This window comes from Heptranchias perlo, chromosome 4, assembly GCF_035084215.1.
Source record: "Heptranchias perlo isolate sHepPer1 chromosome 4, sHepPer1.hap1, whole genome shotgun sequence".
Taxonomy (NCBI): domain Eukaryota; kingdom Metazoa; phylum Chordata; class Chondrichthyes; order Hexanchiformes; family Hexanchidae; genus Heptranchias; species Heptranchias perlo.
This window is the reverse complement of record NC_090328.1, coordinates 86,268,315-86,290,733: the sequence shown is the minus strand read 5'-3', so window position 1 is coordinate 86,290,733 and position 22,419 is coordinate 86,268,315. Positions and strand designations below refer to the sequence as shown.

At 42.6% G+C, this 22,419-nt stretch overlaps 1 long non-coding RNA gene across 1 annotated transcript in view; it reads left to right on the top strand.

Annotated features, from left to right (window-relative positions):
* The window catches only part of LOC137320548 (uncharacterized), a 35,278-nt gene extending 13,075 nt beyond the window's left edge, over positions 1-22,203 (top strand). Inside the window, exon 3 of the long non-coding RNA XR_010962582.1 lies at positions 21,586-22,203. This is a non-coding gene — a long non-coding RNA (uncharacterized lncRNA). The remainder of the gene's footprint in view (positions 1-21,585) is intronic.
* The last annotated feature ends 216 nt before the right edge of the window (positions 22,204-22,419 follow it).

Below are 22,419 nucleotides of genomic sequence, written 5' to 3'. Positions count from 1 at the left end.
GTTGCTCTATCTGACAATGGTGGTTTGGGGCAGGCACCACTGGAGCTACACAGAAGGCAAGAAATACTGCAGTCTTTTGGGGGCAAAAGAGGGGTATTACTGATATAGGGGTGGAGTCAGCTCAGCCCACCTAAAATCCATGCTAAATTCCAGTGGAAGTGGGTGCTGGTACTCATGCCCAAAGTGGTGCATGTATTCAACTGACAGGATAATGAGGGCAAAACCTGTAGTCCCAAAAATTCTGTCACTTAACCGAGCATCGCACCTGACTTAGCTAAAGCCCGTAGAAAAGAGATGTGAGATTCTGTAAGACTTGTCAAACCTGTATCTACGGATGTTTGGAAGATTATGGCCAGTACCTCCACAATTTCCACCCTTATTTCCGTCAGTAACCTAGGATGCATCCCATCTGGACCGGGTGACTTACCTACTTTAAGTACAGCTAGCCTTTGTAGTACCTCTTCTTTATCAATTTTTCGCCCATCCAGTATCTCAACTATATCTTCCTTTACTGAGACTCTGGCAGCATCTTCTTCCTTGGTAAAGACAGATGCAAAGTACTCAATTAGTACCTCGGCCAACCTCTCTACCTCCATGAGTAGATCTCCTTTATGGTCCGTAATCGGCCCCACCCCTCCTCTTACTAGCCGTTTACTGTTTACATGCCTTTAGAAGACGTCTGGATTTCCTTTTATGTTGGCCGCAGTCTATTCTCGCACTCTCTCTTTGCCCCTTTTATTTCTTTTTTCACTTCCCCTCTGAACTTTCTATATTCAGCCTGGTTCTCACTTGTGTTATCAACCTGACATCTGTCATACGCCCCTTTTTTCCTTTTCATCTTACTCATTATCTCTTTTGTCATCCAGGATGCTCTGGCTTTAGTTGCCCTACCTTTCTGCCTCGTGGGAATGTGCCTAGACTGTACCCAAACCATCTCCTCCTCAAAGGCATCCACTGTTCAATTACAGTTTTGCCTGCCAACCTTCGAGGCACCTCAGAAAATTGGTTGACAACTGACAACTCATCATATTTACTGGTTAAACAAGGTTATATATTGGCTTCCACCAGGACCTCAACCCACAACCAAAGTAGTGGAGTGCACAGAGCACATACTTTGCTGGAGTTTTATGAAGGAACATTATGATTTAAAAAATGTTTTATTCCTTGTCAATGCTTATTTCTATCTCTTCAAAAAACGGAATATTGATGCTCCAAAACATACCCTGGGGCTGAAAAATAAGCTCTGGAATATATTCAATAGATCGTCTTCAGTTATGCTGGTGAGGGGACAGATGTTATGATGCCACAAAATCTGCCTCAGGGGTAATGACTCTAAAGTCCTTGTCACTGTCTGTATGAAAGCACTGAGTGGCAGTCTGCTGCGGCATCCTGCTGTGCAGCTGAAAATTGATTTCGGTCATACTGAGAATTGTCAGACAGCTTAATTTCCCGAAGATTGTGGCAGCAGGCTTTGTCAGTAAAATGTATTTGATGCCTCTTAGATCATCTCAGTTGGAGACACTTTGGCTGTAACAGGGAAGGAATTTCTATCGCTTGTTGGAACTGCCCTAACTCACTTGAGTTATGACTGCTGCTGCTATTTTCATTCATATCTATTTAAATTATACTTTTTGCCATCACCCTTACCCAATACATTAATTGATGGCATCACTGAATGTCGTCAGACTTGGAAAACTGATTACTACTAGCTGTATTCATATATATCATATCAAAATATTACAATGTACTTCGCAAAACGAATTACTTTTTGGAGTTCAGTGACTATGGATATGTAGGCAAGAATTAGGGGCCATTTTGTGAAAGCAACATTCCACAAATAGCAATGAGATGAATGACCAATTCACCAGTTTTCTTAGTGGTATTTATTGAGATAGCAACATTGGGCAGGACCCTAGGAGAACATCCTGCTCTTGTTAAAATAATGCCAAGGGATCTTTAACATCCATCTGAAACACCGGAATTGGCAGATGGAACCTGGTTTTAACATCTCATCTAAAGACCCAGAGGCCAAAATACTTCTAACTAAGGCAAATTGGCACAATGACATGCTCTGGCATAATATGTGCCTGGGTCAACACCTGTTGTTGTTACTGTTTGGAAGACAGTAAATAGACCTTGGATCAGTTGCATGTTGGAACATAAAAACAAGTTCTTTGATAGGTAAGTGTCCTTGGGGGAAGAGGGGTCATGTTTCCAAGAGTTATGTGCTGATCATTAAAAAAAATGGATAAAACAAGAGTGGGTTCCAAACTTTGTACTTAAAAAAGTGTTTAACCAATATGGAAAACAAATTTGAAGTCTTATTGTTTTTACTGCTGCTCACCATCATTGTGTGAAGGCACCAGATCAAGGCAGCACAGAGTGAGTCTGCTGGGTACCAGTAGGAGTGGTTTCAATTAACTGATGGAACTTCTAGGGAACAGGACCAAGTTGGCAGACAATAGAAAATGATCTCTGTTCATTACCCTCCAATAAGGCTTTTCCTTTCAACAGATCATGTCCAATTTCTTTGTCATGTGGACTCTCCCCAACTAATTTATTTCCCCAGTGGAGATGAAGGGACACAGGTAAAACCCTCAAGAAGGGAATCTCTGTGAAATTTCTCCCTCACCCTGAAGGCAATCAAAATCTCCAGGTTTTCAATCTAACATTACAACCTTTATATTGCACCTTCGTAGCAGGAGTGAAACATGTAAAGGGTAACGTTATGAGCTCATACCAACAACAGGGAGCCTTGCTCACTGACAGCATATATTGGAAATTTAGACAGCGCCTTGTAAAAGTACTCTTGTATTGTTATGTAAAAAAATCTACCTGAAATATCTCAACATTTCTCTGTACCTATCCCTGTAACTTTACATTGAGTTATTAACATGGTATTTCCCTGCTCCTTTTTTAAAACAATTGAAAGCAAAACTTTTGTTGTGAGTCAACTTCATATATCTGCTATTATTTTCTGACTTTGTTCATGGCTTGTTAATTTTGTCACTCATAGTTTAAATTAAATAACCTGCTTCTATATTATTGGTGCCTCTCAGCTTTTTTAAAGATCTGGATCATATCCCTTCTCAATCTTCTTTTCTCCAATGAGAGCAAGTTTAGTCTCATCATAATTTAAAGGTTTGAATCCAGTAATTATCTGTGCTGATTTTCTGCAAACCCCTCTTGTGCTCAATGCTTATTTTAAATTTTAGAGTGATCAGATTTTCATAATATTCCCAAAGTAGCTTTGCGATTGAGTTGTACAGGGTTAAACTATCAGGGGTAATTTTATATAGCTGGGTTGAAGGCAGGAAGCCTGACCTGCTGGCAGTGACATCAGATATTCAGGTATGAGCTGTCCATGATTTTCCCAGCATTAACATTCACATGCCTGAATTTCTAATATGTGTTGATGAGGCCTACCGCTGATAGCACAGACTTGTAAAATTGCTCCTATAATGTTTCAACATGATTATATAACTTTGAGATGTATCAGTTAGTCTTGTTGACAAGATCCATCTCCCCTGGATACTTTCAGCGAATGGGTAAGAATCACTCCCAGATTATTTACCTTTTCAGTTTTACAAATGGACATCTCTGTTGCCTATTCCAGTGTGTATTACTTTATAGTTATTGATGTTAAATTTAATTTGTTATTCCAAAGTCCATCTACTTATTTTATCTAGATCCTTTTGAATGCTATCAGTATCGCTAATGCTGTTTTTTTATCATTCATTCTTTGGAAGTGGGTGTCACTGGTAAGGCTAGCATTTATTGCCCATCCCTAGATGTCCTGGGAAGTTGGTGGTGGGCCTTCTTCTTAAATACAACTGGGCGGTTTACTCGGCTACTCAGTTAAGAGTCAACCATGTTGATGTGGGACTGGAGTCACATATTGGCTGGGTAAGGATGGCAGGTTTCTTTCTCTAAAGGGCATCAGTGAAGCAGTTGGGTTTTTACAACAATCTGACAGCTTCGTGGTCACTTTTACCAATACCAGCCCTTTATTTCCAGATTTTTAAAACTGAATTCAAATTCTCATTGTGGGATTTGAACTCACATTTTCAGGATTATTAGTCCAGGCCTCTGAATTACTAGCCCAGTAACATAATCGCTACACTTCTGTACCCCTACCTAATCACATAGCATGGTGTCATCAACAGTTTTCAGTATATTATACTAAGAGTACCTGCTTTACTGTTATTTCTGAATACTGTAAATAGCAGGGGACCTGAACAGATCTATGTTGATCTTCACTAGTCACTTTAATCCTCTGGCAGATCCTTGTACATTTATTAACGCTTTTGGATTTTCAGTTGTTGGGCTAATCTTCAGTTCAGAGAACTCCCATTAATTCCAGGTGCCTTTATCTATTTTTAAAGCCTCATGTACCAAACTATCAAATGCCTTTGAAAAATCCAATTATCCTATATCCACTACACAGCCTTTTTGCTTTTAAAATCATATAAAGTAACTTTTTTGGACCTCTAAGTTCTTCAAATGAGTGAGATGGTACACCATAAAATGTTCTTGAGCATTTTCCCCACTTATAATGTTAGATTAACTTGTCTAATTTCTTGATTCATATCTTTCTGTATGAATCAAAGTCGCACTATTTGTTCATTCATTTGCCAGAGGATTCTAGGAGATATCCTACAGTATCTGTCCAGGTGCCCATTTAAGGGCTATATTCTCCTCATTTCTACAAAAAAATGAGTTACGTACTCATTTCATTGCAGTTTGTGACTTGGGAATATCCAGCTTTGAAGCATGGGCTTCCTGAGAATGTGATTTCCAGAACAGTCAGCCCAAACCAACAGTCAATCACATACAAAGCATTAAGCAGAATCAATTCCTCTCTCAGGTAATGTTAGTGAAAAGTAGAAACGAGTAAAAAGTGGTGCAATGTCAGAAGAAAACTATAAACATAATGATGCTACAAATTGGACGCTTGGGATCCATTCACCAGCGGGCTCCTGTTTAAAAAATAAAATATTCACAAACTATTTGTCTGTGCTTAATATTGTTCTGAGGATTTGTAGTGCTCCAAAAAAAAGTAAAAATGTTAAGAAGAATGTAAAAGCTCATTTTTTGTTTGTTAAGGCCTGTTAAAGATCATTAATGATGAAGACGTGCAGCATTCTGCAGCTGCACAAATCAAATCAAAAAGTGACTGTTTTACTCCAGGTGAGACCCGGAGATAAAATGAGCTTAACAAATGAGAATATTTGGATGTATTACCACAGCACTTAAAAATGTGAAACACACTGAGAAGTTTTGTGCCAGGAGCATGAATATAGTGAAAATTGGCAGGGTAAAACAAGGTGAAAGCAGCCTTGGAGCACAGAGGGCAAAGAAGGTGTGTGACTTGCAGGAGGAACTACCACAGGAAGCTTTTAACCTCAGGCAGCATTCAACCCAAGGAACATAATCTTTGCATGAGATATTTTAGGCTTCATGCAGACACCCTTAGATACTCAAACCTGAGAAAGGAGTTTGCTGCGTTTATTTTTTATTCGTTCACGGGATGTGGGCGTCACTGGCGAGGCCGGCATTTATTGCCCATCCCTAATTGCCCTTGAGAAGGTGGTGGTGAGCCGCCTTCTTGAACCGCTGCAGTCCGTGTGGTGAAGGTTCTCCCACAGTGCTGTTAGGAAGGGAGTTCCAGGATTTTGACCCAGCGATGATGAAGGAACGGCGATATATTTCCAAGTCGGGATGGTGTGTGACTTGGAGGGGAACCTGCAGGTGGTGTTGTTCCCATGTACCTGCTGCCCTTGTCCTTCTAGGTGGTGGAGGTCATGGGTTTGGGAGGTGCTGTCGAAGAAGCCGTGGCGAGTTGCTGCAGTGCATCCTGTGGATGGTACACACTGCAGCCACAGTGTGCCGGTGGTGAAGGGAGTGAATGTTTAGGGTGGTGGATGGGGTGCTAATCAAGCAGGCTGCTTTGTCCTGGATGGTGTCGAGCTTCTTGAGTGTTGTTGGAGCTGCACTCATCCAGGCAAGTGGAGAGTATTCCATCACACTCCTGACTTGTGCCTTGTAGATGGTGGAAAGGCTTTGGGGAGTCAGGAGGTGAGTCACTCGCCGCAGAATACCCAGCCTCTGACCTGCTCTTGTGGCCACAGTATTTATATGGCTGGTCCAGTTAAGTTTCTGATCAATGGGGACACCCAGGATGTTGATGGTGGTGGATTTGCCGATGGTAATGCCGTTGAATGTCAAGGGGAGGTGATGAGACTCTCTCTTGTTGGAGATGGTCATTGCCTGGCACTTACTTGTCTGGCGCGAATGTTACTTGCCACTTATGAGCCCAAGCCTGATTGTTGTCCAGGTCTTGCTACATGCGGGCATGGACTGCTTCATTATTTGAGGGGTTGCGAATGGAACTGAACACTGTGCAATCATCAGCGAACATCCCTATTTCTGATCTTATGATGGAGGGAAGGTCATTGATGAATCAGCTGAAGATGGTTGGGCCTAGGACACTGCACTATATGCCAAGAGATAATTCCCTTTTTCAATCAAAGTGCCTTTAATTTCATGGATCTTCAAATATGACCTGCAAAAGAATAAACTGTATCACATTGCAAGAATTAAATTAAATTAAAAATTCTAAAGATATTGGGGAAAAAATTGGATAAGGGCCATTTTTGGGCGTAGGTAGCGTGATGTGCTATTACCCCGCGCCCAATGACCCCTGCGCAGGCAGGACGCAAGTTTTGGCCTACCCGAGGACTCAGTGTTGAATTCCGGGCCTTGCACGTGGAATCAATGCAATTCACACTTTCCACCACCAGGAGCAGCTCAATCTCTTAAAGGGAGGATGTTTCTTAGAAATCTCTTAAAGGTAGCTGGTACCTGTTATTTGCTGAAAATAACAGTCTACTGTCTGCATGGAGTCTGAACGGAGATCAGACATCGCACACGTAAAACACAGATGCAGGTCCCATCCCTATGTTTACACTGATGAGTTATGTTAAACATTGAGTAAAGGTTGCGCACTACTAAATCCCACATCCTTCAATCTGCACAGCAGACCTCACCAATCTGCCGATCTGAGTTGGTACCAGGCTTGCAAGTGTGCATGCACCAATGTTCTCTGCTGATGCACTAGAGACCTTGGTGCAAGAGGTGGACAGAAGGAGGGACATCCTGTATCTCGGTGGGGGGGTGGGGGGGGCAAGAAGCCCTCCAGACATATATCCAAAAGACAGTGGGAGGCAGCGGGGGGCGAAATCAATGCCAGGCGCACAGCATCATAAATGTGGATGCAGTGCAGGAAGAAGTTCAATGCTTTGACATAGTTACCAGTCAACTTTCCCTCCAAATAAATAATTGGTTATTTCCTCATGTGGAGTTAGTTGTTTAGTGTCTGGAACTGATTTTTTTTGATTGCCTTTGTGGGGTCAGAGAGGAATTACCCTGAATTGGCCTAAGGGTTTTTGAAAATCTTTTTTTCACTTCTCCTAGGAGATTACATAGCTGCTGGTGGGTTGAGAGCGTTAAGAGTCATGTTGCTTAGAATGGTACAGGCTCGATGGAGCAGCTGGTCTTATATCCGACTTTTTTGTATGTTTGTATGTGTTTTATGGCCTATTCTGTTCTGTGTTCTCCTGTCAGGTGCAACTTTTTTCTTGAAACATAGAAGCAGTGGGGATTAGACAATAATGATTTAGCCCATGGAGATTCCTTCCTACAAAACGTTCTCTCCCCCATCATCGTATGCATAATGGAGTAGAATTTCTGCAGGTGTTCCACAATCTACTAATGTATTTTTAGCGAAAACCAGGGAGAAATAGCATAAATGGCCTTTTATGCTGTTTCTCAGGGGCCTCCCTCGATCTTCCACTGAAGCTATGGTGGGAGATTGGGTGAACTCCTGAGGAAACTCTACCTCAATGTATTTTGCCTAACCTTACTCTTTTCACTTCCAATATCTTACTTGCCAAGTCCGTACTGTCAGTACTGAGTTATTTTGCCATATAACTTTAACAACTGCTACTTTCCTTCCCGTCCACATATGTGTTCCTTGCTCCTAAGTAATATTCATGCTTTACCCTTATTTAAAAAGGGTAGTAGGCAGAAGGCTGGAAATTATAGACCAGTGAGCCTAACATCTGTGGTGGGTAAAATTTTGGAGTCTATTATTAAGGAGACAGTAGCGGAACATTTGGATAAACATAATTTAATAGGACAAAGTCAGCATGGCTTTATGAAGGGGAAGTCATGTCTGACAAATTTTCTTGAGTTCTTTGAGGACATAATGTACAGGGTGGATAAAGGGGAACCAGTGGACGTAGTGTGTTTAGACTTCCAGAAGGCATTCGACAAGGTGCCACATAAAAGATTATTGCTCAAGATAAAGAATCACTGGATTGGGGGTAATATTCTGGCATGGGTGGAGGATTGGTTATCTAACAGGAAGCAGAGAGTTGGGATAAATGGTTCATTCCCGGACTGGCAACCTGTAGCCAGTGGTGTTCCGCAGGGGTCGGTGCTGGGTCCCCAACTCTTTACAATCTAAATTAACGATTTGGAGGAGGGGACCGGGTGTAACATATCAAAGTTTGCAGATGATACAAAGATGGGAGGGAAGGTAGAGAGTGAGGAGGACATAAAAAACCTACAAGGGGATATAGACAGGCTGGGTGAGTGGGCGGAGATTTGGCAGATGCAATACAATATTGGAAAATGTGAGGTTATGCACTTTGGCAGGAAAAATCAGAGAGCAAGTTATTATCTTAATGGCGAGAAACTGGAAAGTACTGCAGTACAAAGGGATCTGGGGGTCCTAGTGCAAAAAAATCAAAAAGTTAGTATGCAGGTGCAGCAGGTGATCAAGAAGGCCAACGGAATGTTGGCTTTTATTGCTAGGGGGATAGAATATAAAAACAGGGAGGTATTGCTGCAGTTATATAAGGTATTGGTGAGACCGCACCTGGAATACTACATACAGTTTTGGTGTCCATACTTAAGAAAAGACATACTTGCTCTCGAGGCAGTACAAAGAAGGTTCACTTGGTTAATCCCGGGGATGAGGGGGCGGACATCTGAGGAGAAGTTGAGTAGATTGGGACTCTACTCATTGGAGTTCAGAAGAATGAGAGGCGATCTTATTGAAACATATAAGATTGTGAAGGGGCTTGATTGGGTGGATGCGGTAAGGATGTTCCCAAGGATGGGTGAAACTAGAACTAGGGGGTATAATCTTAGAATAAGGGGCTGCTCTTTCAAAACTGAGATGAGGAGAAACTTCTTCACTCAGAGGGTAGTAGGTCTGTGGAATTTGCTGCCCCAGGAAGCTGTGGAAGCTACATCATTAAATAAATTTAAAACAGAAATCGACAGTTTCTTGAAGTAAAGGGAATTAGGGGTTACGGGGAGCGGGCAGGAAATTGGACATGAATTTAACTTTGAGGTTAGGATCAGATCAGCCATGATCTTATTGAATGGCGGAGCAGTCTCGAGGGGCCGATTGGCCTACTCCTGCTCCTATTTCTTATGTGCTTATGTTTACCTTTGTGTTCTTATTTAAGTTGTACAACTTCATTCAGACTTCCAGTCAAATCCTCTGAGCTAACCTGAGACAGAGCTCACTCTGCCAATTATAATATTATTGAACTTCCCACCTTCTTTGTATATTTCGGGGCTGCGCTCCCCCACCAAAAATGTACTTGTCCCACTCCATAGTAGAAGTTACCAACATTTGCAGGGTCTTATTATTAACTCAGCATTTTCTCACTTGTCATTCAACCATTTTCATGAAAACTTGTGCTCTCCAAAACTGAGTTAACAATCGTTTAATGTTTATGCTAATTAAGTGGCTTGTTAGCTGCTTGAGTATTATTGCAGGCAAATAATGATTGGATGCTAGTTTTTAATGATGCTAACTATGATGCATTCCTAGAAATCGCATGTTTCAATCCACCTGTTCTCCTGGTTTGCTGAGTGGTCCACTTATTGTACAAAACAAACAGGCATTTTCCAGTAAGAGGAATTTCAGGCCCATAGGGCACAACTTTAAAAGTGAAAAATGGGTGGGTTGGAGGCATTCAAAATTGCAACCATTTCAGACCTGCTCCAACCCGCCTCCAACACGTCCATTTCCGGTTTTCACCGGGGTGGGACGAGGGGCGGGCGACCAACCCACTTCCAGGAGGCGGGTAGGGCCTTAAAACCTTTCAAGGAGGTTTCGGGCCTCCATTTTCCCACAGTTACCGATTTCAACTCCGGGGGGGTTGGGAATCCTGAGCCTTCTCTTTCACACCTTGTGAAAGGAGGCGAGAAGACCCAAGGCTAACAGGTAGGTGCCTTTCTGGTACAGCTTGTGGTCCCGGAAGAGCAGCAGAGCTTCCCCTGGCCCAACAAGCCTACGTGCAATGACCCCCGCAACGATCGTGGACATCCGCCTCCGATCCCCCCTCCAACGATTGCGGACCCCCGCGATGACCCCCGATCCCGACACTCCCCCCATGACTGACCCCCGATCCCTCCCCCATGACTGACTCCCCCTGTGACCCTGTGCCAATCCATGCCCCTGTGCCCCCATGCCCCATTCCAACCCATGCCCAACCAATGCCCCAATGCCCACTTATGCCCACCCATGCCCCCCATGCCCCCATGCCCTCCCCCATCCATACAAACAAAGATTTACCTGAAGACTTACCTGAAGTCGTCCTCTCCCTGGCTGGTGTCCCGTCTGACTGAGACCATCCTATCAATCAGGCCGGTTAGTCGGACAGCAAACCGACAAAAAAATAAAAGGTATCCTTATGTCAAAATCGTAAGGATGTCCGAGAAACCCGTACTTTCGGGTTTCCCGTCCGTAATTTGACCCCCCCGGCACCCTTCCCGGCTCGGAGTCAGAATCGTGCCCATAGTGTCTTCACTGGGTATTTGAAATGCTGCTTCCAAAGTGCTTAAATTCAATTTTAATAAAAATTCCTTTTGTTAATTATTTGTTTCACATCTGCACAAAAAAACTATATAAAGGAGTTTTGCATCCATTTCCATCCTGGTTTTTCTAGCTTCGATCATTTTGTGAAGTACCTTGGGACATTTTTCTACTGTTTAAGGTGCTATAAGTTATGTTAATAACTATGCATTAAAGGCACATTATAATTAATGGATAGAAAATTCTGCAGGCTCTAAATTGACAATGCTGACCTCTACGCCAGGACCAATACGAGGTTCTGTCATCTGAAGCTCTGCGCTGGGACCAATAAATTATATAATTTACTCTTATAAGTGCAACTTTATTGGTCTGGAAATTGCTTTTAAAATAACAGTGAGCCTAACAGCGTAAAAGGGACCTCATCGGCTGCAATCAATGGAATCAATGGACCGGCGCCAACTTGCTCTGCTGCCCAGCTGGAAGCTAACTTATCACGCCACAAAACAGGTACGCTCAGTTATATCAGGTCTAAACTGAGTTTAACAGCATGGTAAATCTTAGTGACTGCCAAACAACCTCTCTGGCACTGAAAATTAAATTAAAAAAATGTGGAGTCTCATTCATTGTGATTTTAATAGTTGTTGAACACTTAAAAAAATGTTTTTAATTTTTTAATTTTTTTACTTTTTCTTTCTCTCTCTTTTATCTGTCTTTTAATTCGATATTCCTTACCCTTTCTTTATTTTGCTGTCTCTAACAGTTCTTACAATGATTTTACACTTGTAGCTTTCACTTCCTGGCCTTGACTCATTGTCGTTTGCAATTCAAGGTGTTGACTCTTTGCGGCTTGTCAAATGATGCTGCAATCTGATTGTTCGAGGGGGCAAAGCGATCCCCTTGTCGGCCACATAGGTCGTGGTTCGCGGGAGTTAACGCTGGACTGTTTTCAGGTTCGCATTAGATGAAGTTCCCGTAGTAGAGACTGCGGTAAGTTTGTGGGTTAGTATAATTCTACAGAGCAGTGAGTGCCCTTCGTTCGCCGCTCGGAGCAATTTCCAGCCCATTGTTGTACACTCCCACATACAGCCTTTCAGTCTTTTTTTTTTTCTCTCTTCAATTTTCTCCATCACTTCCCTCTTCTCATGAAGAGACAGATTCCTTGCTGGTGTATGTTTTCCATGTGTAGTTTCACACGTGAGCCTAGATAGTCTATTGCAGCAGGCTGTTCAACCACGGGGAGCATCATCACACAGCCTGATGCTGCTGTCACTTGGGCTTGTGCCATAATAATCAAGAGTGAGAATCCCAACTTATTTTCCTTTTGCTAAAGGTAGAAATGCTGAAGTGAAGTGTAGCACCTCGACTACTACCTCTGCTGAGATGAGCACAGACTAGGGGTCAATCAAGTTCACTGTATGATGAACCATTGTGGGAACAACACATTACCTTAATAATATGTTTATGTCTTGGGTAAGGTCCAAGAAATTATAAAAGGCGGGGAGGGGTGGGAGTGTGTGGTTAAAGTCTCGCTAACATTCCTGTATTCCTTACAATGTAAAATAATCACAATAATTGAAAGATAGATTATTAGCAATCACTATCATAGTTGGTTAGGTGAAGAAAGTTATGACCAGTTAACCCCAGAAACAAATCCTGAGAACATATGTGACTATAATTGATGTACGTTGTTTAATGAAAAAGTGAGGAGGGTAAAGACAAACGCCAGGAATTTCCTTGGGGGTTTACCTGATTGGCCACCATAACTTTGGCGGAAGATCGCCGGAAACTCCATTTACATTGTGTACCCGGGGTTTCTGCCAATCTTCCGCTGAAGTTACGGCAGCTGATTGGGAGAACTCCAAAGGAAATTCCTGGTAAAACATTCTCATGATCACATTTTCTGATTGCATAAATCATTGATCCGCGTAACAAAAAACATTTACCTGTGTTCTACAGTTTATGAATGTATTTTGTATTTTTGTTGTCACATTCACTTACCCCAACTAACCAGGCTGGGAAATGTGACAATATGGATCATCTCAGCACATTATAGAATCATAGAATGATACCGCACAGAAGGAGGCCATTCGGCCCTTCGTGCCTGTGCCGGTTCTTTGAAAGAGCTATCCAATTACTCCCATTCCCCTCCATAGGCCTGCAAATCTTTTCCCTTCATGTATTTATCTAATTCCCTTTTGAAAGTTACTATTGAATCTGCTTCCACCACTCAGGCAGTGCATTCCAGATCATAACAACTCGCTGCGTAAAAAAAATTCTCCTCAACTTGCCTCTGGTCGTTTTGCCAATTACCTTAGATCTGGTTATCAACCCTTCTGCCACTGGAAACAGTTTCTCCTTATTTACTGTATCAAAACCCTTCATGATTTTGAACACCTCTTTCAAATCTCCCCTTAACTTTCTCTGCTCTAAGGAGAACAATCCCAGCTGCTCTTTAGTCTCTCCATGTAACTGAAGTCCCTCATCCCTAGTACCTTTCTAGTAAATCTCTTCTGCACTATCTTTAAAGCCTTGACATCCTTCCTAAAGTGTGATGCCCAGAATTGGACACAATATTCCAGCTGGGGCCTAACTAGTGATTTGTAAAGGTGTAGCATAACTTCCTTGCTTTTGTACTCTATGCCTATATTAATAAAGTCCAGGACCCCATATGCTTTTTTAACAGCCTTCTCAACTTGCCCTGCCACCTTTGACGATTTGTGTATGTACACCCCTAGGTCTCTCTGTTCCTCCACTCCCTTAAAATTGTACAATTTAGTTTATATTGATTCTCCTCATTCTTACTGCCAAAATGCATCACTTCACACTCTCTGCATTAAATTGCATCAGCTATGGGTCTGCCCTTTTCACCAGTCTGTCTATGTCCTCCTGAAGTCTGTTACTATCCTCATTGTTTACTACATTTCCGAGTTTTGTGTCATCTGCAAACTTTGAAATTATGCCCTGTATACCCAAGACCAGGTCATTAATATATGTCAAAAAGTGCAGTGGTCCAAATACCTACTTCTTGGGGACAACATTGTATACTTCCCTCCAGTATGAAAAACAACTGTTCACCACTACTCTCTGCTTTCTGTCTATTAGCCAATTTTGTATCCACGCTGCCATGGCCCCTTTAATCCCATGGGCTTCAATTTTGCTAACAAGTCTGTGATGTGGTACTTTATCAAACGTCTTTTGAAAGTTCATACACATCAACCTTCATCAACTTTCTCCATTATTTTATCAAAGAACTCAATCAAGTTAGTCAAACATAATTTGCCTTGAACAAATCCGTGCTGGCTGTCATTTACGAACCTATATTTTTCCATGTGACAATTAATTTTGTCTCGGTATTGTCTCTAAAAGTTTCCCCACCGTCGACATTAACTAACTGGCCTGTAGTTGCTGGGTTTACCCCCTCCCCTTTATTGAACTGAGGTGTTACATTTGGAATCCTCCAGTCCTCTGGCACTGGTCCCACATCTTAGGACGTTTGGAAGATTGTGGCCAGTGCCTCCATTATCTTCATCCTTACTTCACTCAGCAATCTAAGATGCTTTGTGGAAGTGAAGGTTACCACAGTGTGAAGCTTTCATGCTATGTGATCCTTCCAAGCCATCCTAGAGATATGAGCCATTTCAGACAGTCTGCAGTATAACAAGCAAGTGATCGGCACAAGGGGCAACAGCTAGACAGGAAGCACTGGGAGGCAGAGTTCCCTTGAGTATAAAGCACTGCACGTGATATCTTTTTGAACAACAGATCTCTTCATTATTTGAAGGACAGTAAGTGGATGGTTCTTAGGAGAACAGCACTGTCCTCTGCATCCATGGTTGCTGGCTCCAGTGTAAAACCATCTAACAGCAGAAAAGCAAGGTCACTTCAGCATCAGTTTACTGTTCCACATCCACCACCTCCAGTTGTAAAAGAAGTATGCCATCCAGCTTTGCCACGATGAAAGATTGTATGCACAAGGCTAATGGTTGTAACACTTAGAATAGTACTTTCCACATTGTGTGGGAGATCCCACCTTAGGTTTGTGCCATTCTTGATGTACCCCTCAAGAAATATGTGCAACAGTGTGGAGAAATAGCAGCAATCTTCTTCGTTATTTACAGGCAGGTGCTAGGGACCTAGGTGACGACATGGACTTGTTTGGCAGCCTCCCTTGCTGCTTTAAATGGAAGGTGGTCTTTACAGCCCCAAATAGGGCCACACCCCTTTGGTGCACCTTCTGCCAAAGGATGTCTAACTCTTTAGTACCAAAGACATTCACATGTTTCTGCTGTGCCATTGTGATCGATTACTCTACTTCTCTGACTCCATCACAACTTCCCCTTTAATGGCTAGTTGCAGCCCTTTAAGAGTTGCTTCCTTACCAGATTTTACAATTTCTGGCTAAATGTGCCATCGATCCAGTACTCTGGGCGTACTTTTCCTGTGCCTACAGTCTGTTCCAACTGGGGGAGGGGCTTCCACTGGAAAATTAGGTCAAGTCAACACTCTGCACTGCTGGCACACATGAGCATGCACCTTTAGACAGCTCAGCCTCATTTTCCCCATAATTAGAAAATCAGGGCTATAAAATAAAAGTAAAATACACAAAGGTAATTGTTAACTGCTAGTTCTAGTGAATGTAAAGTGGCAGCGCAGTTACATTTTAAGCAATAAAGGAATTGATCATAATTTTCTTATTGATATTCTGAGCCTATCTGAGCAAACAGCTTGGGGCTGGTGTTTAAAGAATGTGCTTGCCTGTGCCTGTTAGAAGAGGGGAGGATGATGGTGATCTATAATTCAAATAAATGTCTGTTCCTAAAGCAATAAACAAACAATGGGATGTTTATAGAGCATCACTTCTGATTCAGTGCGATTTTCCTAGGTATACTGAATTATTAAGTGTGACAATGATTGATTACCTGATCCTATGACAGTGAACTATTTAACTTTGTGCATCTCCTGACGCATCTTAGCAGGTTCTTATCCTAGTCTCTGTATCTGATTGCTGCCTATCTTGTTTGATACTATTTGTCATGCCAAGTTAGGATTTTGATAGACATCAAATGCCATTCTCTTCTACCCTATTATCTCTGCTATCAAGGTAAAGGCATTCATTCTCCACACAAAAAATATGTGGTGGGTCAAGTGGTTTTTTGCCCGTATGTCTGGTTTTTGCAGTTTTCAGCACCTCCTTGCACTATTCATAAATCTTTTTCTCCTATAATAATCATTACTATAGAGATCCATTTCTTTCCTTCATTTCCTTTCCTATTTATTAAGTCCACCTATCATTCAGTGTAGCATTTTACAAGTATATATTACTGTTGTTCAATAACACTTTAAAGATTTTTACAGTTCAGTTTCATTTCTTAACTTATTATTTTGTTTCTTTATCGAACGCTGATCTATTTTACAGCCCTGCCTTCCCGCTATGATTGAATGTCATGTGGTTCTCCACCATCCACCCAAGTACCACGCCATGTTACTCACCAAGATACCTTCATTGCTTTCCTCAATCAGCCTCTGCACTGAGCGACTTCTCATCCTCGGTGATTTCAACCTTCACCTCAATGCATCATGCTCCCTCTCCTCTGAGTTCACTGCCCTCCTATCCTCCTTTAATCTATCCCACCACATAAACTCCCCTACCCATATTCACGGCCATCTCCTCAACCTTGGCCTCTCACGTGGCCTCTCTACTCCCATCATGTCAATCACGGATAAGGCCATCTCTGATCACTTCCTTGTATCCCTCTACACCCACATTGCCCTTCCCCCACCCAACTGCACTTCCTTCCGTGTTCACCCCTGGAAAAAACTCTCCCTCAAGTCACTTACAAAGGCACTTTCAAATTCCCAACTGTCCAGCCTTTGGCCCTCCATCACACCCTCACCTCCACGTTTGATGCCCTTCTCCCCATTAAAACCATCTCTTTCACCCTGGTCATTCCCCCTGGTGTGGCCCTCATCTCCACTCCCTTAAGTCCAAGGGACACAGACGTGAACATTTATGGCAGATAACTGGTTGAGCCATTCATCACCAGATCCAGCTGGACCACATAAAGCACTATTGGGTTCTGCTCAACTCTGCAAAAACTGCTCACTATTCCAGGATCATCCTGGAATGCAAAGATAACCTCTGGCCTCTGTTCTCTACTGCAGACTGTTTTCTTAAACCCCTCTCTCCTGCCTCCTCCACCCTCACCTCCAACAACAAGTGTGAGGAGCTCATGGACTTCTTTGTCACTAAGATTGAGACCATCCGATCAGCTGCCTCTGCTGCTTCCCTCCCTTCCCCCAGCCCACCAAGCCAGACTTCCCCTAAGGTTCCTCCCTGCCCTAGCCTCAAACTTGCATCTTTCTCTACTTTTTCTCCAAGCTCAAATTGACCATGAGATCCACCTCCTGCTCCCTCGACCCTACTCCCACCAAACTGCTGACCACCCAACTTCCCTTCCTGGCCCCCATGTTAGCTGATATTGTTAATGGTTCCCTCTCCTCAAGTATTGTCCCCCTCCCCATCAAATCTGCTATCATCACCCCTCTCCGCAAAAAACACACCCTTGACCCCTCTGTCCTTGCAAACTACCGCCCCATCTCCAACCTCCCTTTCCTCTCCAAAGTCCTTGAACGTGTTGTCGCCTCCCAAATCTGTGCCCATCTTTCCCTCAGCTCCATGCTTGAATCCCTCCAGTCAGGTTTTCGCCCCTGCCACAGTACTGAAACGGCCCTTATCAAAGTCGTAAATGTGTTCAAAATCTTGAAGGGTTTAGATAAAGTAAATAAAGAGAAACTGTTCTCATTGGCGGAAGGGTCGAGAACCAGAGGGCACACATTTAAGGTGATTGGCAAAAGAACCAAAGGCGACATGAGGAAAAACCTTTTTATGCAGCGAGTAGTTATGATCTGGAATGCGCTGCCTGAAAGGGTGGTGGAAGCAGATTCAATCGTGGCTTTCAAAAAGGAATTGGATAAATACTTGAAGAGAAAAATTTTGCAGGGCAACAGGGAAAGAGTGGGGGAATAGGACCAACTGGATTGCTCTTACCAAGAGCCGGCATGGGCTCGATAGGCCAGATGGCCTTCTTCTGTCCTGTAACCATTCTATGATTATATGATTCTAAATGACATCCTATGTGACTGTGACTGTAGTAAACTATCCTCCTTATCCTTCTCGACCTGTCTTCAGCCTTTGATATGGTTGACCATACCATCCTCCTCCACGCCTCTCCTCCGTCGTCCAGCTGGGCAGAACTACGCTCATCAGGTTCCATTGTTTTCTATCCAGTTGTAGCCAGAGAATCACCTGTAATGGCTTCTCCTCCCGCTCCCACACCGTTACCGCTGGAGTCCCCCAAGGATCTATCCTTGGCCCCCTCCTATTTCTCATCTACATGCTGCCCCTCAGCAACATCATCTGAAAAGACAACCTCAGGTTCCATGTGTACGCTGACGATACCCAGCTCTACCTCATCACCACCTCTCTCGGCCCCTCCACTGTCTCCGATTTGTCACACTGCCTGTTCGACATCCAGTACTTTTACTACGTTAAAAGCACTATATAAATGCAAGTTGTTGTTGTTGTTGTCGCTGCTGCGGCTAACATCTTATTGTGACATCATTGACCAAAGAAAAGTGGCTGAAACTCTCCCCAGTTCGAAAAAGTTATGACTAAATTTGTTGATTTTCCCATTTTTCTCTTTCCAATTTTAAGGTTTAAATGTTGTATTGTTGCTATGTAATTTGCCTGACTTTATTTGTCTTAATTTGTAGGATGTTTATATCCGCCATAAACATCCTAGGGGCCACCGTTGAGGAGAACCTTAACAACAACAACAACTTGAATTTATATTGCGCATTTAACGTAGTAAAATGTCCCAAGGCGCTTCACAGGAACGTTATTAAACACAATTTCACACTGAGCCACATAAGGAGATATTAGGTCAGATAACCAAAAGTTTGGTCAAAAAGGAAGGTTTTAAGGAACGTCTTAAAGGAAGGGAGAGAGGTTGAGAGGCAGAGAGGTTTAGGGAGGGAATTTCCAAGTTTAGGGCCTAGGCAGCTGAAGGCACGGCTGCCAATGGTGGAGTGATTAAAATTGGGGATGTATAAGAGGCAAGAATTGGAAGAGCACAGAGGTCTCGGAGGGTTGTAGGGCTGGAAGAGGTTGCAGAGATAGGGAGAGGCAAGGCCATGGATGGATTTGAAAACAAGGAAGAGAATTTTTAAATCATATCGTTGCCGGACCAGGAACCAATGTAGGTCAGCGATCACAGGGGTGATGGGAGAACGGGACTTGGTGCGAGTTAGGATACGGGCAACAGAGTTTTGGATGAGTTCAAGTTTATGGAGGGTGCAAGATTGGAGGCGGCCAGGAGAACATTGGAATCGTCAAGTCTAGAGGTAAAAAAGGCATGGATGAAAGTTTCAGCAGCAGATGAGCTGAAGCAGGGGCAGAGATGGGTGATGTTACGGAGGTGGAAGTAGGCGGCTTTGGTAATGGAACTGATATCTGGTCAGAAGCTCATCTCAGGGTCAAATCGGACGCCAAGGTTATGTACGGTCTAGACCAGCCATATCAACAACATGGCAACAAGAGCAGGGCAGAGGCTCAGTACTCTGAGACAAGTGGATCACCTTCTTTCCATCATTTACAAGGCTCAAGTCAGGAGTATGCTGGAATACTCACCACTCTCCCGGATGGGTGCAGCTGCAACAATACTACAGGACCTCATTTGGAGGGCAGTTGCCGTCTGTCGGCTTATCAGGATATTATATTCTTCTTTTTCTCATCTTATTGCATACCTGTCAGTAAACTAAATCATGAAACCTACCTGTGAGTCCTGCTACTCAAATTGACATCTGAACTTAGCTCCTCAGCAACTTATTTAACTTCTCTTTTCCAGTTCTGGTCTCCATATTATAAAAGGATATAGAGACACGGGTGAAGGTGCAAAAAAGATTTACAAGCATGATACCAGAACTGAGAAGTTGTATCTATCAGGAAAGACTGAACAGGCTGGGACTTTTCTCTAGAAAAGAGAAGATTGTGGGGTGACCTAATAGAGGTCATTAAGATTATGAAAGGGTTTGATAGGATAGACAGAGAAAATGTTTCCACTTGTGGGGGAGACCAGAACTAGGGGCCATAAACATAACAGATACCAATAAATCCAATAGGGAATTCAGGAGACACTTCTTTACCCAGAGAATGGTTAGAATGTGGAACTCGCTACCACAAGGAGCAGTTGAGGCGAATAGCATAGATGCATTTAAGGGGAAACTAGATAAACACTTGAGAAAGGAATAGAAGGTTACGCTGACAGGATTAGATGAAGAGGGGTGGGAGGAGGCTTGTGTGGAGCATAAACAATGGTGTGTACCAGTTGGGCCGAATGGCCTGTTTCTGTGCTGTAAGTTTAATGTAATTCTATGTAATGTAATATATGTGCCTCACAAACTGGAAGAAGTAGAGGAAGAATGAAAAGCAGACCCCTTTACATCCAGCCCTGTGAGCATTTCAGAGCACACGCTGTCACTCACTCTTTCCCTTTCAAGCACCAGCCCAGAGACATCCATCCCAGAAGAATCTTTTAAGTTTTCTTTTACTATCAGTTCTTCTTAGTTCTATGAAACCTGCCATACTCTTGCTTACTCTTCCTTAATTTTCTAATTTTGTTATGAAATCATTAAGTAAAATTAAAGACATTAAAATACATTAAACTGATGTTCTGTTTGCCCTTTCAGGAGGATGTAAATGATCCCATGGCACTACTGAAGAAGAGCAGGTTATCTCTCCCAGTGTCCTGGCTAATATTTATCCCTCAGTCAACATTACTAAAACAGATTATCTGGTTATTTATCTCATTAATGGGACCTTGCTATGTGCAAATTGGCTGCTACATTTCCCTAAGTTACAACAGTGACTACATTTCAAAAGTACTTTATTGGCTGTGAAGTCCTTTGGGAGATTGTGAAAGGCAATATATAAATGGAAGTTCTTTACTTTTATATATATAGATTTATATATATATATGTTTTAGACCATTGTTAAACACTAAGGCAATCCATGGTTTTCTTTCCCATGCTGCTGCAACTTCCAGACATCCTGAAGCAATCTACGATTCTCCTTTAAAGAGCTTTTATATTGCCTAATCTTTGGCGTTCCTGCTTGGGAGAGTGACCTTTGAGTGTTGCTCTCCTCCTTTCAATGTGACATGCAGGGGACTGGCTCCCCCTTCACGTTTTACTTTTGTAAAATTGTCCGTCTTAATCTGATGGCCCATTTGTAGATCTACACTATGTGGCAGAATGATGGCACTATTTCCAAGAGTGTAGGGTCATTTTATTATGAAGCGCAGTCGACAGAAGAAGACCCACATGTCTCCTGTCAGCTGCACTCATGTAATATGGCTTATAGGAGTGCAGCTGATAAGAGCCTCTCACGTGGGTCTTCTTCCATCGATGCACTTAGGTCTCTTCTTTGGACTGCTTTGTCTGTGAGCCCTGCTTAATGGTCTAATTTCAAACTTTGTTCCTTGACATACACAGGTGGCTGGGATAACTAAAACCTAATTCAAAGCTTGTGCTTGAAATATCTCTCAGCTTTTTTGAAATACACTTATATTTCTTACACTAATTATCTATAGTATTTTTCAATATTGTTTTTCTCTTTTTATTAACAGTTCCAATCCATCCAAGTTGTCAAAGTGTGGCAAACTAAGGAATACAAAGCCTTTTGTTGGCTGTCATGGTGTATTGATCCTTTGTATTGAATTTCATGCCTTTGCAGAACTTCAGTTTGGTTAATCTGTTGATGCAATTGACTTGAGGGCCAACCAGCAGTTCATCCTGTCTCCGGGGTTAGCTGATATTGAGGATGTGTTTCAGTTGATCCTACGTGTTAGATTATAAGACATTCAAGAAGTCATCCAGACTGGTCATAGCCAGGTAGATGGCTATCTGAAAGCTCTTCAAACTACAACAAAGGAAGGTAACTGCAAGGACTCTCTGGGCAATATCATACCTGAGGTAGTGTCAACTCAAAGTTGCACATCTGAGGAGTAGAAGCAGTATGTCCATGTGGGACAACAGACGGTGTAACTGTTCAACAGGTAGAGGCATCAGTCAATGGCACATTGCCATCTGTGCTCCAATTCATAGTCACTCTCGGGATGCTGATGTGTCTGCAGTCTCTAATACCTGTGTTGTAATTGGTAACACATAAGATGCGCAAACACAACCAACTGAGCACAACTGAGAAGTATATGAGCCTCACAGGGAGAAACGCATCCCGCATAATAATATTCATGAATAAATAATTGCACTAAAAGTTAGTGAGTGTTTTCAATACGTCGTATTTATTTTAGTTTATTTAAATATAAAGGCAATGATGTAATGCTAACCATGTGTATACTCATTCAAAGCAGTTCTATTCAGGTAGGCAATCCATTCTGGGCAGGTTCACAAATCTCAACTTGAGTGCAACAATCAACAACAACAGTTACAAAACTATTTAG